General features: G+C 31.1%; 1 protein-coding gene across 3 annotated transcripts in view; it reads left to right on the top strand.

The window, feature by feature from the left end:
• The first annotated feature begins 238 nt into the window (after positions 1-238).
• The window catches only part of LOC127722004 (hydroxysteroid 11-beta-dehydrogenase 1-like protein), an 81,415-nt gene continuing 62,632 nt past the window's right edge, over positions 239-19,021 (top strand). For 2 of the 3 annotated variants that reach the window (XM_052228864.1, XM_052228862.1), the window contains exon 1: positions 13,662-13,709. The gene's annotated coding sequence lies outside the window, so the exon portion shown is untranslated. Of the gene's footprint in view, positions 401-13,661; positions 13,710-19,021 lie in introns of those variants that run through there. The other variant, XM_052228863.1, reaches the window with a different exon arrangement.

Below are 19,021 nucleotides of genomic sequence, written 5' to 3'. Positions count from 1 at the left end.
AAGATCTTTGTAGGGACATTCTTATTTTCTATTAAGACTTCCAGATCACTATCATGTAGCAGTAGATAAAAAAATCATAATTCTAAGAGGATGCAGCAAAACTAGTGAACATAAGAACATGAAATCAATGATGCAAGCTGCTCCAATTACAGCATGTTTAAGATCTTACATAAATATTTTTATTAATTTTTGTAAATATTTATATTTTCCACTGTGTGAACTTGCACTGGTTATCTGCTTGTTACAGATGTTGTCCTAGGGAGAACTGTCTACAGCTGTCCTCATCAACACTGTAAAGCTTGTCTATTTAATTTATCTTGAGTGGCAGGAAATTTACAGCTTCTTGGCTCTATATACAGTACATTGCATACTAGTTAGTGGATTATTTGGACAGTAGCAGGTAAGTTTTGTTAAGCTTATATTTTGACACATATTTTTTTTTTTGTATTAAGAAATAATAGAAAAAGAGGATTCATCAAATATTTGACAGTACATTTTATCAAAAGAACAATTTTCATTAATTGCATAATTATTTTAATGAAATACTATCATATAGTCGTGTGTGCAAGCTTAGATACAATTTACAAAAAAGAAAAAGGTAAATTGTACATAGTCCACATCAACAACCAAATCTTTTGAAAATAGACCAAGTTACAAACAATGACACATAAATGAACAGTGCATGCAAGACTTAACAGCCCTGTCCCTATTCTTTATTTTAACCATCTAAACAATGAAATAATTTGTATTTTATTGTTAAATTTGGATTCTCCTCCTACATTTTATTATACGTGTGTATGTGGAGATAGGATTGGACACCTCAGCTTACATTGGCTAAATAGATCTATATAGATCTATGCCACTTGGATATTCAAAGAGAAGGTACAACAAAAAGGTAAAAGTCACATGTATGACAGAATAAAAGTCACAGTTCAAATTTGAGATAAAAGTTTTCTTTAATAATAAAAGACATATTTTTTAATCATTATTTTTCTTTTCCTTTAGGTATTTTATTATGGAACGTCTTTGTTCAAAAGAAATTATTGTAAAAAATTAAACAAAGATAAAATAATTGTGTAAGACACAAACTGATAAGTGCATCTTATGATTTTACAAATGTATATTGTAAATATATAAAATAAGAAGATGTGGTATGATTACCAATGAGACAACTATCCACCAGAGACCAAATATCACATAGATATTAGCAACTTTAGGTCAGTGTACGGTCATAAGAAATTCTTCTTTCCTGGCCCGAGAACACAGTTATTTCGTAGTGCATTTCTTTTAGACAATAAATTCAAATTAAAAAAATCGCACCTGCTCTATCTCAAAAAGATTTTTACAGTGTAGTGTACTACTATTGATACAAATAATATCAAAATTATAGAAACTTCTACCAGCTCTAACTCAAAATATTGACAATTCTGTGTTAAGGGGGGCTAAAATTCAGTTTGACAGCTTCAGACATTCTAATTTTTGACCTTTTTTAACTGGACCAAATCACTACTTAACATAAAGATTCAGCACCCAAATTTTTTTAACATGTAATTTCATCCCCTTACTTAATATTTCATGCATAAAATATCAAGAAATAAATTGGGAAAGTGTATCAAAAAAAAATGCAAGTTATACACTGTTCACACTAGGGACTATATTCGTAGACATCGAAAACCAAAGGACGATAACTGTGTCCTTGGACCTAATAGGATAGAAAAACTTGACCTTGACCAATTTTAATAAAACTTTGCATGACTTAAGCTTAGGAAATTATAAGATAGTTGGCCAAGTTTCATGGCCATAGGATATATATTATAGAAACTATAGGGTCATTCTAATATTGAAATTTGGATGTTTATTTTTGACATTTAAATCAAATATTTTCAACTGTCAAGATTTTGGCCTAAAAAATTTAAATATTGCAAAAATTTGCTTTTTAAATACTCTTGAATATAATATAATAAGTATTAAAAGCAACGGAACACTCATTTGATTTATCAGATTTATCACAGTTATTCAAAAGTCAAATTTATATGAGCCTGTGCCTGAAAATAGAGATTTTCAAATTAAGGGAAGCCTTACATAAACATGCATTTTTTTCAACCAATTTGAAGTTTTTGAAGTTTTTTAACAATACATTATTCTTCCATATATATTAAATGTACTTTAAATGTAAAGAAAAGTTACAAAAAGCATACCACATGAGTATAAAATGGTCTGAGGCCATGTAAGACTGAGAATTATTTAGAGTCGATTTAGGCCATAGCCCATATTTACATATAAAAATGCACACAGAGGCTATAAGAAATAGAAATTTGTTACTTTTTGCTCATTTCTATGCTAAGATGTTATGATACAAGAAGTCTTATTGCAAAAAGACTCTTGAATTCAACTTTTTTTTGCAGACAGTATGGTCTGATGACCAGTTTTTCACTTTTCAATGGAAAACTTGCATGTAGTTTTAGTCTCAATTGGCATATATTTGAACCACTTACTACCCTAAAGAAGAAAATTATGGTAGCATATGAAATGAATAGGGTGTACTGATCATTGTAAAGTGGTTTTTTTTACAGATTTAGTGAAATATTTGTGATGGACTACAGATTTTATGTACAAAGCTCTTCACATTTCACATACATCAAACAGGCCGTTTAACCAGGGACATAAATACAAATATTCTGCACATTTTTTCTGTGATAATCTACTTTTCTCTAGATTCAGAGTTCACAAATGGTTAATTAAATTTGATTTAAGCATAGAAACACAAATATCAGGAATATAAAAAGCTGTCAGATAGAAAGTCAGCATGGCTCTTAGGCATAAAATGGAAACTGCTTTAAAATGCTTATTTTAGCCGTATAATGCCAAAATGGGACATTTTAACAGAATTTCTGTCAAACAAAGATGTAAATCCTTTACTTTTCTTGAGTTTGACAGATTGAAACCAGCAAACCATTCATGAAAGTTGCCAAAGTACAGAATCTACATTTACGGAATTCATCTCTTAGGCCCGAGAACACAGTTATTTCGTAGTGCATTTCTTTTAGACAATAAATTCAAATTAAAAAAATCGCACCTGCTCTATCTCAAAAAGATTTTCACAGTTTAGTGTACTACTATTGATACAAATAATATCAAAATTATAGAAACTTCTACCAGCTCTAACTCAAAATATTGACAATTCTGTGTTAAGGGGGGCTAAAATTCAGTTTGACAGCTTCAGACATTCTAATTTTTGACCTTTTTTAACTGGACCAAATCACTACTTAACATAAAGATTCAGCACCCAAATTATTTTAACATGTAATTTCATCCCCTTACTTAATATTTCATGCATAAAATATCAAGAAATAAATTGGGAAAGTGTATCATAAAAATGGGAGTTATACACTGTTCACACTAGGGACTATATTCGTAGACAACGAAAACCAAAGGACGATAACTGTGTCCTTGGACCTAATACTTATATTTGATAAATCTTCAATAAACAATGCAAATTAACAGTTTCTTCAGCTGTAATTGAATTTATCTAATTACCCGGTATGTAAAATAAAAGGGAAAAAATCAGTAATTCTCCCTTATATATATATATATATATATATATTTGGAAAATTTGTACTCTATTAATTTGACCTTTAGTCTTTTTACTCGTTGCCCTATCAAATTTGTTACTTTCTTTTGTTTACCTTCAAATTACCACAGTTTAAAAATCTGAATAAATTACAAAATTACTTATATTTGTATCTGTAAGTGGAGATAAAAATATCCATAAGTTTTAATGAAAGTGGTGTTAAACACCAATCAATAAATCAATCAATCCTTGATACAATAGAAGATAATTAATAAGAGTTATGCAAAATTTAAAAAAATGTATTAATTACCACACCATCTTATTGCCTTATGGAAAAAATAGATCTGAACAAAAATGAGTAAAAATTCTTTTATTTTATATTTCAATCTGAAATTTTCTGACCAATTATGCACTGCAATGGGCTATAATTTCAGCTCTTAAAATATGTCATCTAGTAGTTTAAAGTTTTTCACTAAGATGTCCTGCAACCCATTTTTGATGCCATTTTACATTCATGTATATATTAGAAGTTTAGTGTATGGTGTTATAAAATTATACAGATTTAAAACATGCTCACAACATCCGAAAGAATTTGATATGCTCATTCAGTGTTAAGTGGTACTTAAACTAAGGGTACAAAGGATGTCATGATCAAATTATGAAGGTACTATACAAAAGTATCATTATTACATGTAAGTGGACACACGTGCCTAGACAAAGTTCAGAGTGAAGTTTTTCTTTGTTCAATGGTTCAAATATTATAGAAATCAACCTTATATATATATATGATAGGGCACGTATACATGTACATGTATAAGAATTTGATTGATTTTGGAACATTCAAATACGAAATAGAGCAGCTCAATTTTCAAACAGTTACAGACTTTCAATAGAGATTTTTTCATCCCGTAATAGGTTAACAGATGTATTGATATTCATTTGCATAAGGCTGATTTCTATCAGATGCAGCCCATATATTATATTGAAGATAATTAGATAGAATAGAAAATGGAAACAGGGAATGTGTCAATGAAACAACAACCCTACCAAAGAGCAAAAAACAGCTTAAGCTGTAGGCCACCAATGGGTCTTCAACACAGCAAGGAAATCCCACAACCGTAGATGGGCTTCTGCTGGCCCCTAAACAATAAGGTATACAATTTTATCCAAATGGACACTGCACTAAACTCAGAAACATACAAATGAACCAAAATCTAAAAAAACACAAGACTAACAAAGGCTAGAGGTTCCTATCAAGTAGATTTCAGTTTATTTCTCATTTTTATGCCCCACCTAGGGGCATTATGTTTTTCGGTATGTGCGTCCGTTCGTTCATTTGTCCGACTGTCCATTCCTCTGTCCTGCTTCAAGTTAAAGTTTTTTAGTTAAAGTTTTTGATCAAGGTAGTTTTTGATGAAGTTGAAGTCCAATCAAATTGAAACTTAGTACACATATTTCTTACGATATGATCTTTCTAATTTTAATGCCAAATTAGAGTTTTGACCCCAATTTCACAGTACACTGAACAATGAAAGTGATAATGCGAGTGGGGCATCCGTGTACTATGGACACATTCTTGTTTATGAAAATATATGACTTTAACATTCGAGACCTACTGACAGTTTTAAGATTTGTGACAAATGTTATCCTTCTGTCGCTAAAAATCGGTCATTACTCCAAATCAGTCACCTTTAAGAATGACGATTTCATTGATAGAAATAGAATGACTTCTTACTTTCTCAATATGTTTCATTCGTATTATTTCTGTAACCATAAAAACTTGCTTACTTTACGCTGACTTTTGATGTTATTTAAATATGTTACGGACCAACTGGATCCCTGCATCTTTGAAAACTAACAAGATCATAGTGCTAGCTTGACATTTTTGGGAAGAAGGCTACTTCAAGCCGTCTTTTATGACCTAAATGGTTGGCCAGACATTCTTTTCTACTTTCCAAGATTCTCACATCAAGTATTTTGTGTTTTATAGTTTCGAAACGACTCAAAATTCATACTGATTTGATGAGAAGATAAACAAATGAACAGATTGGCTTTAAACACATTTCTCTTTTGTTTCTCATGAAATTATTGTATTTTGCAAGCAAACCTTTATTCTTATGTACATTTTACAAACATACGTACAGAAATTTATTAATTTTATCATTTATTAATATTACATTTACATTTACAAGTGCTCAAATGATGTAATATAACTTTGTCTTAAACCAAAATCTTTGACGGAAAGATAACGATTAGAATCAAGCATACTTCAAGGCTATGAGCATTTTAGTCTGATGTTACTTGATGTAGCTATCTCAAACTTGTTTTTGAGATATCCATAAAACAACTACCTTGATAGTTTAAAAAATATCTGTGGGGCTTAGCTCTGAAATAGTTATGTTTCATGTCTGAACTAGACCTTCGAATGTATATCTTAGAAGTGCACAGATAAAAAAAATTTCGTCATAAACTAGCTGATAAAAAGACTAAATCTCTTATGGTTGTGGTGTGTTATCTATTTCTTGCATGAAGAGATATTTCTTGTATCACGTACACTGCACGGAGTTTGATACAAAAAAGTGGTACAAAAACTGTGATTATTTGATTGGCTTATCCAGAAGATATTATGACATTTCCATTGGCTATTCATTAGGTCATTGATGACTTTCTAAGGTTCAAATGACATACATTTCTTCCATGGCAATGGACATATATGTGATTTCTTCAATGATATACTAACCACTCACAATTTTTGCCTGAAGATCTTCTTTTCGTCAAATTTTATTACATTCTGAAGGGTACAAAAAGTTTTAAAATGTCTGATGTTAAAGTTTAACTCAAGAACTGGGCTGAGTACATATGACGTCATACTTGTAATTGCAATTTAGATCAACGATTTGTGGAATTTTTAATTTAACATAACAAGAGTTATTGATCATAAGAAAAAATAGGTTCAATAACAATTGAGAATTGGATATCACTTGATATCAACTCTGGTTATTCAATTTAAATAGTAATACTAAACTCGCCATAGGCTAGTTTATTATTATATTGAAATTGAATAACTGGAGTTTAATATGGGTATCCCATTCTCACTCGTTATGGAATCTATAAATTCATATTAATGAAGGTATCTATGTTGGAAGGGTTTTCTGAAAGATTATAGACTCCAAAATAATTGAAGATGCACAATCATGCTATTTATGTGAAATTACATAAAGATGATAATAAAATGAAATATGCACTCTTTAACGATTTTCAATGATTCAAAAATGCATCTTGATTAAGACATACAAAGATGTGAGTGTTTAACTTTATTGAGTGACGACTCTCTTTGACCCCCATAGAATTCATCCCATAGGCATCAGAAACATTAAGGTCAAATCTAAGTCTATATCAAATTATCTATTGTAATATAATTATGTAGTATAAACAAATTTTGCAGGTGCATTTTTTTAGATTATTTAAGATTAATAAAAATTATTGATGAAAAAAGGGAGGGGGGTTTGAGAAAACTTTTTTAACAGGCTCAAAGTAAAGTGATTAAAAAAATTGTTTTTAAAATAAATTACTTGTTCTAGGTCTATATCATTTGTAAGTTTTGAATGATTAATTAAAAAAAATATTGTAGGCCTGTAACTGTTGAATATTCCACACTTTCATATGCAAATGTATGGTTACCAGGTTACATGAAAAATATTTTTTAGCTAAGTAATGGCATCTCTATGATATAACTTGTTTTATGATATGAAAAATGATTAAGTAGAGATACCATGTTTACTGCAAAGATATAGAAATTCTTACAGCTAAAGTTAGGGGTCTGTAGGTAAGATATGATACAAGTTAGTTAGATTCCAAGGTTACTGTATACTTCTGGAATGGCATATTGTAAAACATGGTATGGTACAGTGGTATGGTAGTATGTGCCATATACTACAATACCCTATGATACTATGGTATTTGTACTGGTTATTAGATATAAGAAGATGTGGTATGAGTGCCAATGAGACAACTCTCCATCCAAGTCACAATTTGTAAAAGTAAACCATTATAGGTTAAAGTACGGCCTTCAACATGGAGCCTTGGCTCACACCAAGCAGCAAGCTATAAAGGGCCCCAAAAATGACTAATGTAAAACCATTCAAACAGGAAAACCAATGGTCTTATCTATAAAAAACGAGAAACAAGAAACACTTATGAACCACATCAACAAACGACAACCACTGCACATCAGGCTCCTACATACTATACCATGTTTTACAGGATGCCTTCTGGAATCTCTCTTGACTTATATAAGAAGACATGCACTTGCATGTTAAATGTAGCTGTTATACACAGCTTTGAATAAATCATTTGTTACACAGACCTACATCACAGATACTCCACAATGTTTATATTTTCTTACAAGAGCCAGCATATGAATGTTTAGAGATGATGAAGATAACCAGTTTTCTGACGTTTATTATGATCAGACTTAATTTTTGGCAAATATTTTTAAGGCAGCAATCTCAAAGAATTTTCAGAAAAAAAGTTGTTACTTCTATTAAATATTTAATTTTCTTCTGTGAAAGTACTTTTATTCCTTGGTTACCATTTTTCATGGTTTTCATGGATGACTCTATCCATGAATTTTATGTGTCCAAAGAAATATAAAAACTACTGTCCAAGTCAAGATATGGAAAAATACTGGTGTAATACTTAAAGGATGCATTGAATATAAGTACCTGCATTATTTTCTTTTAGTTTACAAACTGTAGACAGGATTATACCCATGAAACCTATCAAAACCTTAACTGAATGATTTCTAAACTTTTATATTTCATGAAGAAACTCTTTTGTTCGTTGAAAGTCTTACTCCTGGGCACTCAGTCATAAACTTTACTCAGTATTTGGAGTATGAAATTTGTGCCGGAAACACCAAAATCAGTAATTTGATTGGTTAATATCTGAGTCGGAGACGATAATTGTGCTTGGAAATTTTATGACTGCAAGGTATGGTGCAGATATGTGATCAACTATTTTGATTTTTGAAGTGTTTGATTTTTCCTCATTTTTCTACTGATCGACTCAAATAAAATATATTTTAAACTGAGTTGAATATTTTACTTCGTAAAAATCAATACTACAATTTAAAGTAGCAACTTAAGATTTTACCATATTTAGATGACATGTTTCTGCGCACTTAACACATTTGTTGACCTTTAAACATTATATCTTCAGATACCTATTGCTAATTACTAGTGATAACATGTGCGCAAAAATTTATTTGTTATTTTACATTTTAATCCAAGAGAGACAATAAATAAAATAGAGCAGAAAAATGTATTACAAAGTTCTAAAGTTTATTGAACAGAATTAATCTGCTAAAAATATGAATTTTTAATAAAATATATGTATATGCTTATTTAAATATTTGGTAAAATAGAACATGCTTTTAATACATTTTTTTTATAAATATTTGGTTAATATGATAGGCAATTTTTAGAAGGTAATTATCATCATATTACATTTAATTTACAGCCCAAACTCATTAGGGTGTTTTCTCATAATTACTAAAATTTATAGAAATACTATATAAAAGATGATCACACAGATTAAAATGTAAGCATAAATTAATCATCTCATTTCCGCTAAATTAAAACACAAACTTTTATTAAAAATCTGATGAATGCATGTTGGCGATAAAAAGAAAAAAGCATGCAAGTAGGAGAAAAGTAACACTAGTTGGCAATGACCTTCAGAACAAAAGGTCATATTACACTGCAGTCATTATGAAACACATTATATCCATGCAATTCTGATGGATGTCTCACAAAATATTTACTCAATTTTGTTTTCAGGAAACTGACATCCACAATTTTACAAATCCACAAACATTTTTTCATCAAACCACGAAAATTGTTAACCGGGTTTAAAAGTACTTCCCTTCCTCAGTATATTTCTTATTTTATCAAAGTTGAATTATTTAAAGCAGTAAGTTTTTTTTTTAGACCTCATGCAGGCATAGATGGCCTTAGCAGCCAGATTTGGTATGAATTCAAAGTTTTGTTTTATAGTTGTTTACCATGAATTAGAAGTTGTGGTCACATTAACTTAAAACTTAAGTACATGTTATGTCAAAATAACCTATTTTTTTTTAATTTATGACGTGGGTTAATTATACTGGTAATTATTTTGTCACTTTGAATATATTTAACGTCATAGGAAGAAGAAAAAAATGAACTGTAATAGCTGTGAATGTATATGGTTTTTGAAATGTCAAATATCTGACATATATATGTTACTATTTCTGGACATACTTGTTTATTATTTAGTGCTGCTGCTCTTAAAGTTTCAGTTTTCTAACCAAAATACTGTCTGGTAAGTGGAATATATCAAAGACTAAGATTTATTTTTCTGTTTTACAAAGATCCGTGCATTAATCTTATTTCATGTGAGATTTTACAAATAAGAAAACAAAAAATGATAATAGCTTTTTTGATCAATCAAACAGTATACAGGGTTTGGTTTACACAGGTTTTTCATATCCAACTATAGCAGTCATCACGTGACATTGGCGACGTCACACATCACCCGTATCATGCCCAAGTAAAATGTATAGAAATGCACAGGGGCTTTCAGGAATCGATAAAATAAATTACTTTAAGTTCATGATAAAAAAAGTGTGGAAATATATAGTAATTCCTCATATATTTAGAAATATATTTATGCCTTTTGGAAAAGTTTAAATTTTGGTCTTCTCCCTTCCAAATGCTTTTGAAAATTTGTCTTGTTGCCTCGATAATTCACACTGTTAAATCATCCAACTCCGATAAATATTGGATTTTCTGTCGTGTTAAACCTAAAATTGTGATTTATACAAAACAGATGGAAAAATTGTGGAAATATGTGCTTATTACTATATAAATAAATATTTGAAATATCGTACATGCAATAGTTTAATTTTTTATTACGTCCCTTCCAAATTGATTTGAAAATTAGCTATTTTCAGAAAATCGGGTATTATTTTTCAAGATGGCGACCACATTGACAGCGTGGGCCGACTTGGTAAAAATATATTTTGTAAGATTGTTACAATGAAAATCAAATAACTGTTGGATGCTCGCGTTTTCAGTCATTGTCTTACCTTAAACCAGCATAGAATCAAACATTGGTTCCTTTTGATAAAGCTGATACATGCTGTTGTTTTTTTATAAAAATTTTAAAAAATTGCGACCAAATAATTTTCAAACGTAGACGATGTTCGACACTTATTTTGTCCATGCAAATAATTCAATTTAATTTCACTGTTTATATTGCAATTAAATATGACACGTTATTGTCACTATAATGATAGCCAAGGACATAGCTAAACTAAGGAGATATTAAGTCATAACATCAACGTAATCAAAGAAAACAAACATGGCACCTAATCACGATGTAAGTATCGACAATACCTATGTAGATGTATGTTTTGACAATACCTATGTTGATTAGTGTTGTCAGATTCTCAATGAAATTCATTACGATATTATTTTATATTTATAAAAGAAGACCTCGAATGGATATTAACCAAGGTGAAATAACTATACTTTTCAATTTTCTTTAAACCATTCATCGGGTAACTAGTAAATTTTACATAATCTTAATTAAACCAGTAACATGCAGAGTTATCGAATGTAATTATGACTGGAATAGTTGCATATGTTTTCTTGGTGCAAGATTCAGTTTACACAGGTTCCTGCTTTACACTGGGTTGAGTTTTCACAATTTTCTACCTTAAACTGGGTTTGGTTTACACCAGTTTTCTTCTTTACACATGGTTTGGTTTACAAAGGGAGCAGTTTACACATGTTTCCACTTTTCACAGGGTTTGGTTTACACAGGTTTTCACTTTTCACAGGGATCAGTTTTAAACCGGTTTCCACTTTTCACAGGGTTTGGTTTACACAGGATTCCACTTTTCACAGGGTTTGGTTTACACAGGATTCCACTTTTCACAGGGTTTGGTTTACACAGGATTCTACTTTACACAGGTATCTACTTTCCACAGATTTCCACTTTTCACAGGGTTTAGTTTACACAGGTTTCCACTTTTCACAGGGTTTGCTTTACACAGGTTTCCACTTTTCACATGGTTTGGTTTACACAGGTTTACACTTTTCACATGGTTTGGTTTACACAGGTTTCCACTTTTCACATGGTTTGGTTTACACAGGTTTCCACTTTTCACATGGTTTGGTTTACATAGGTTTTCACTCTTCACAGGGTTTAGTTTACACAGGTTTCCACTTTTCACAGGGTTTAATTGGTTTACACAGGTTTTCACTTTTCACAGGGATCAGTTTTACACAGGTTTCCACTTTTCACAGGGTTTAGTTTACACAGGATTCCACTTTTTACAGGGTTTGGTTTACACAGGTTTCTACTTTTCACAGGGTTTGGTTTACACAGGATTCCACTTTTCACAGGGTTTGGTTTACGCAGGTTTCTACTTTTCACAGGGATCAGTTTACACAGGTTTCCACTTTTTACAGGGTTTGGTTTACACAGAATTCTACTTTACACAGGTATCTACTTTCCACAGGTTTCCAATTTTCACAGGGTTTAGTTTACACAGGTTTCCACTTTTCACAGGGTTTAGATTACACAGGTTTCCATTTTTCACAGAGTTTGATTTACACAGGTTTCCACTTTTCACAGGGTTTGGTTTACACAGGTTTCCACTTTTCACATGGTTTGGTTTACACAGGTTTCCACTTTTCACATGGTTTGGTTTACACAGGGTCTGATTTACACAGGTTTCCACTTTTCACAGGGTTTGGTTTACATATATAGGTTTTCACTCTTCACAGGGTTTGGTTTACACAGGTTTTCACTCTTCACAGGGTTTGGTTTACACAGGTTTCCACTCTTCACAGGGTTTGGTTTACACAGGATTCTACTTTACAAAGGTTTCTACTTTAAACTTGGTTGCATTTACATGGTTTGGTTTAAACAGATTTTCAAAGTGTGAGTTTTGACAGAATGTTTTTGTCCTGTCGCTCGACAATAAAGTTGATTTTATGATTTTGTACAATAACTACCACAATATAATATTTATATCAAAGTAATGTTCATTATCAAAAATGATGAAATTAAATACGATGAAGTAAATGTTTTTCTATGACAACTTGTGTCAGCTTTAACATGTTTAATGTTGGATATAATAATTTCTACTAAAAAACATTTAGGCAGCATTTCTTAGTCCGTCAAGGACAAGTATTCTACAATTGCTTATATCCACTTCATTTGAACTTTGGTGGATAGTTGTCTCAATGGCAATCATATCACATCTCCCTATTATACCCAATGGAACAAAGTTGGGCAGGATGAAATTTGAAAAAAAGGCAGGACAGGAGTTTTGAATAAAAAAAAGGCAGGATGAGCAACTTTGCAAAAAAAAAAAGGCAGGATGACAATTTATGTAAAAAAGTCAGGATAAACTAATAAAAAAAAGGCAGGACCGAATAGAGTGAAAATATTAAAATCAAATGGTAGCTCCCTGATGAGAACATATATACTAGTAGATGTCCATATCAACAAGAAATTATCATCAAAATTTTTTTCCAGGAGTTTATAATGCCTTATTGAACTTAGAATTTTGGCCTAAATATACTACTGCAACATTTTGTCATCGCAACTTGTCTGAAACCACACTAAAGAATGTCATGAAGCTTTGTAGATGATAAGGACATACTATGTAGATGTGCCTATCAAAAAGAAATTTTTATTAGTTGACTTTTGTAGGAGTTATGAATCTTTGAACTTAGAAATCTGGTGAGATTTTGTTCGCCTAGAGACAATGTGGGGGGTGTGGGGTATGTCAGCATCATCACAAAGGTTCATTGATTTTTAAATATCCTTCATTATTGAAAAGATTTTTTTTTTTAAATATAACTGGCACCATTTTGCTTTCATAGCAAATTGTTTCATTAAATGTTCTTGGGTATAGATTTGATATCATAGTGTGTTTGATATCACCTATTTTGTGTTTTTTAAATCAGAAGAACTAAAAATTAAATTGGTGTGGCCTTAAATTTAAAAGTAACCTACCAACTTGTATATCAGTTTGTTTATTTATTTACAGAAATGATATAGGAAGTTTACATGTTTAAAGGTATGGTCATTTATTTATTGTTATTTATTAGCTGGTGTATGGACAAATTATGAAAGGAATCTAATGTAATCTATATTTATAAGTAAGCCATACAACAAATGTAAAATAATATCGGAGGAATTATTTATGGCAATATCTAAGTGCAAGGGTATAAAAAATGTAGATAAATTTGGATGACTTATCAGTACTTGGTTTTATTTCTTGATGTTATGACCATTTAACCCTGATTATATATAAAACATAGATTTAACCAGAAAATTTTACTATCAACATAGTAAATGGATTGAAATTGATTATGCATGGAATTCCTCACTATAACATGAATTGATATTTGTATTAGGCTGAGTTTCTTAAAAAAATAATTATCTTTTCATAAATGATTTAGAAAAGAAGAAATAGAAAACCAATAAATAGAAAATATTCATGTAAATATGTTTTTAATAACATTACTTATAATTAGTAAGGAAAACTATGTTGATATAAAATAATCATTGACGAAATGTTCTTTAATAATAGAAAGAGGGTAATATTAAATAAAGATCAAACAGTCAATATGTTTCTCTCCCTGCTATAAATTTCTGTCTTCTATTGAAGTCAAATAGAACTCTATTAAACATTAGAGTCAAATAGAAATTCCTGGCTTGTGTAATGTTTATATTGACTATGATATAGCTAAAAGCAAGGCTCTGATGAAATAAACTCTTCATTGATACCAGGATTAAAATTTTGTAAGCCAGACATGCGTTTCATCTACAAAAGACTCATCAGTGACGCTCAAATCAGAAAAGTTAAAAAGAAAGACATTTTTTAAAGTTTGATAAAAGTAGGTATTGAAAACTCATCAGGGTTTTTAACTTGTCTTGGCCAAGTAGATGGGTTATGCCTTTTAAAAAATCCTCAATTCACACTTTCCTGAACTTGTTTAATTTTTGTTTATAAATTAACAGCTTGTCGTTGTGACTGTTTAATTGGGGAATTACTTAAGTATAATGATGTTTTCTATATCTTTAATATTAACCCCAGTTATGTGCTGGCATGAATAAAGAATTTTTTTTTTTTTTTTTTTTTATTCGATGAGAGGGCATGATTTAACCAGCAAAAAATGTTGTTCCAGAATAAGTTGGGTTATTTTTAACACTTCTTTTTTAAAAATCAAAACAAATGGATATTTTTAAACTGGTTCTTCAAGATTTTAAAAAAATCAAATAAGTAATTTATTCTCTGTATCTGATTATTTTCAAAGTCCAAAGTTTAGCTTATTGTTATGTAACTTTTTTTTAAATTAGTTATTCAAGAGATAGATTTGGAAAAAAAAATCATATCATGGAAATTATTCTCTGTATCTTGATTATTTTCAATATCTAAAATCCAAAGTTTTAGCTCATTGTTATGATTTGAATCATACATATTGTGTGTAAAAATCATCTGGTAAGATTTAAATATGAAATCCAGGCTTATATATCCTAAGCTCTGTCGATCAATAAACACTCAGGTGTAATATGGGGCAATTATAAGACTATTTTCTGCTACATTGAAGATCTTCTTTATTAACTCGCCTTTTCACCTATTAAAGGTGCACTGGGTCATTGAGGGCTTTACTATATAATATGAAGAGATGTTCTGCATGAGTAAATATAAAATGCCACAGGGCATATACCTTGTATTGTTTGATCAGTGTGTGTTATCTGTTATAGCACTGGTAGCCCTTTAACAAACAGAAACCGGAAATTTATTGCTTGTGTTAATGACACACTCCGGATAATGATAACAAGTTGTCTGTTAAGATTGGATAATTGAAATTCCTGTAATGCTATGTAATAGCTAGCGTATTAAGATAAAAGATTAACACAATTTTATTTATTATTTCATTGACTTGTTTCATAGATTGTTGGTAGAAACAAGACAAAAAATAAGAAGGTAAGGTCTCCAGGCTTAAAAAGGGGACAAAAAGGGGATGTAATACTAAGGTACTTTAAGAAGGGAATACTTGAAATGTGTGTCATTAGAAAATAAACCCCAAAAAATCATTCTTTGTAAGGTAAGGTGTCAGGCTTACATAAATGGGAGAAGGGGTGAATTTAATACTCCAAAGTGGAAAATTAAAGAAAGTAGTTCATTTGTTAATCAAAACCTGTAATCTGTAAGCCTTGTGTATCAGCAGTTTTATAATTATGTCTTATAATTCTTGTAGGCTTATAATTGTTTTATCAAAAATAAAATTTTGTTAAATTTGAGATATAGCTGAGAGTGCAGTCTGTGTTTTTATTAGATGTTTTTATGTTTTGTTCTGATCTGATGAGTTAAGCCCTTTTCAACTGATTTTTATACAATGGTAAAATTTTTGCAGTCGTATAAAGTTACGGCGTCATCGTTGTCGTTATAAGATATTCAACAGTTTCCAGACAATAACTTGAGTATAATTGAATAGATCTCTATGAAGTTGTACCATAAGGTTCCATACCACGAAAGGAAGGATGGGATTGACTTTGGGGGTTATTGTCCTAAGTGTTTAGGAATTAGGGGCCAAAAACAAGTAATTTTCTTGTTTCAGGGCAATAACTTGTGTATAAGTGTATGGATCTCTATAAGAATTGTACCACATGGTTCCATACCACAAAAGGAAGGTTGGGATTGATTTTGGGGGTTATGGCCCAAGCTGTTTAGGAATTAGTGTGTACCCGAAAAAACTAGGATTTTCTGGTTTCCGGACAATAACTTGAATATAAGTCTATGGATCTGTATGAAATTGTACCACAAGGTTTCATATAAAAAAAGGAAGGTTGGGTTGATTTTGGGAGCTATGGCCCTAACCATTTAGGAAAAAGGAGCCAAAAACAATACTTTTCTAATACCTTGTATAAATTGCTTATTTCTTGACCAATTTCAATGGGATTTAATTCGAAGTCTTGAATTCTTGGGGTTCTTTTATATGCTGAATCAAATCGCGTTTTAAGATTTTGGATTTTGGGCCCTGTTTTTAAATTGGTCCACATTGAGGTCCAAAGGGTCCAAAATGAAACTTTGTTTGATTTCAACAAAAATTGAATTCTTGGGGTTAGTAACTCTTTGATATGCTGAATGTAACTGTATTTAGATTTTGGATTTTGGTCCCCGTTATTTAATTGGTCCACATCGAGGTCCAAAGCGTTCAAAATTACACGTTGTTTGATTTTATCAAAAATTGAATACTTGGGGTTATTTGATATACTGAATCGAACCATGTATTTAGATTTTGGATATTGGGCCATAATAGGTAAATGTCCAGTTTCAAATTGTTAAGTTCTTAGACCACATTCATTCTGTGTCAGAAACCTATGCTATGTCAAATATTTAATCACAATCCAAATTCAGTGTAGTTCAGTGGTTTTTGTTGGTTCATATCTATCATATTTGTTCTTCATGAATTGTTTTGATATAAATTAGGCTGTTAGTTTTCTCAATTGAATTGTTTCACATTTTTCATGTCGGTGCCTTTTATAGCCGACTTTATGGTATGGGTTTTTCTCATTGTTGAAGGCTGTATGGTTGCCTCTAATTACTTGCATCCACTTCATTTGAACTTTAGTGGAAATTTGTCTCACTGGCAATCATACCATATCTCCTTATTTTTTATTTATATATAACATATTCTCATAAATTATGTGAATGGACAAATTGAAGGTTACAATTCCTTCATGGAAAGTTGACCTTGGATTGTTTTGGCTGCTTTTGGTTTCCATGCTCTCAGACTTTTTATATTTTTTTACGACCGCAAAAATTGAAAAATTTTTGGTCGTATATTAGTATGACGTTGGCGTCGTCGTCTGGCGTCGTCCGAAGACACATTGGTTTTCGCACTCTAACTTTAGTTTAAGTGAATGGATCTCCATGAAATTTTACCATAAGGTTCAATACCATGAAAGGAAGGTTGGGATTGATTTTGGGGGTTATGGTACCAACAGTTAAGGAATTAGGGGCCAAAAAGGGGCCAACAATAAGCATTTTTGTAACTTCCAGACAATAACTTGTGTGTAAGTGTATGGATCTCTCTGACATTGTACCACAAGGTTCCATATCACAAAGGGAAGGCTGTAATTGATTTTGGGGGTAATTGCCTCAAAATGTTAGGAATTAGGGGCCAAAAAAGGGGCAAAAAACAAGCATTTTTCTAGTTTCATGACAATAACTTGTGTGTAAGTGTTTGGATATTTCTGAAATTGTACTACAAGGTTCCATATCACAAAGGGAAAGCTGGAATTGAGTTTGGGGGTAATTGCCCGAAACGTTTAGGAATTGGGGGCCAAAAAGGGGCCAAAAATAAGCATTTTTCTAGTTTCCAGACAATAACTTGTGTTCAAGTGTATGGATCTCTCTGAAATTGTACTGCAAGGTACCATACCACAAAGGGAAGGCTGAGATTGAGTTTGGGGGTGATGATTCATAAGGGGGTTCAAAAAATTTGGGGGGGGGGGGATTTTTTTTTTTCTTTTAAAATTTTCCATTTTAAGTTGGTTATTTCTGATTTATATTTAAAAGCAAATAATAATGATATGGTAGGAGATACACACCAAACAGGATGTGTCAATTATTATATAATAAGTATTGTGCAATAGCAAGAAATTTTCAATTGCACAGTATTGCACAATAGCAAGAAATCTTCAATTGCACAGTATTGCGCAATAGCAAGAAATCTTCAATTGCACAGTATTGCTCAATAGCAAGAAATCTTCAATTGCACAGTATTGCGCAATAGCAAGAAATATCCAATAGCACAATATTGCGCAATAGCAAGAAATATCCAATAGCACAATATTGCGCAATAGCAAGAAATTGTCAATTGTACAGTATTGCGCAATAGCAAGAAATAATCAATTGCACAGTATTGTGCAAAAGAAGATACTTCATATAAATTGCTTATTTCTTGATCAATTTCAATGGGGATTTATTCTTGAATTCTTGGGGTTCTTTAATATGCTGAATCTAACCGTGTATTAAGTTTTTGGATTTTGGGCCCCGTTTTTAAATTGGTCCACATTGAGGTCCAAAGGGTCCAAAATTTAACTTTGTTTGATTTCATCAAAAATTGAATTATTAGGGTTCTTTGATATGCCGAATCTAACCGTGTATTTAGATTCTTAATTTTTGGTTCTGTTTTCAAATTGGTCTACATAAAGGTCCAAAGGGTCCAAAATTAAACTTTGTTTGATTTCAACAAAAATTGAATATATGGGGTTCTTTGATATGCTGAATCTAACCATGTATTTAGATTTTTGATTATGGGCCCAGTTTTCAAGTTGGTCCAAATCGGGGTCCAAAATTAAACTTTGTTTGAT

This window comes from Mytilus californianus, unplaced genomic scaffold (assembly GCF_021869535.1).
Source record: "Mytilus californianus isolate M0D057914Y unplaced genomic scaffold, xbMytCali1.0.p SCAF_12, whole genome shotgun sequence".
Taxonomy (NCBI): domain Eukaryota; kingdom Metazoa; phylum Mollusca; class Bivalvia; order Mytilida; family Mytilidae; genus Mytilus; species Mytilus californianus.
The sequence above is the reverse complement of the archived record's forward strand: the minus strand, read 5'-3'. Positions and strand labels throughout refer to the sequence as shown.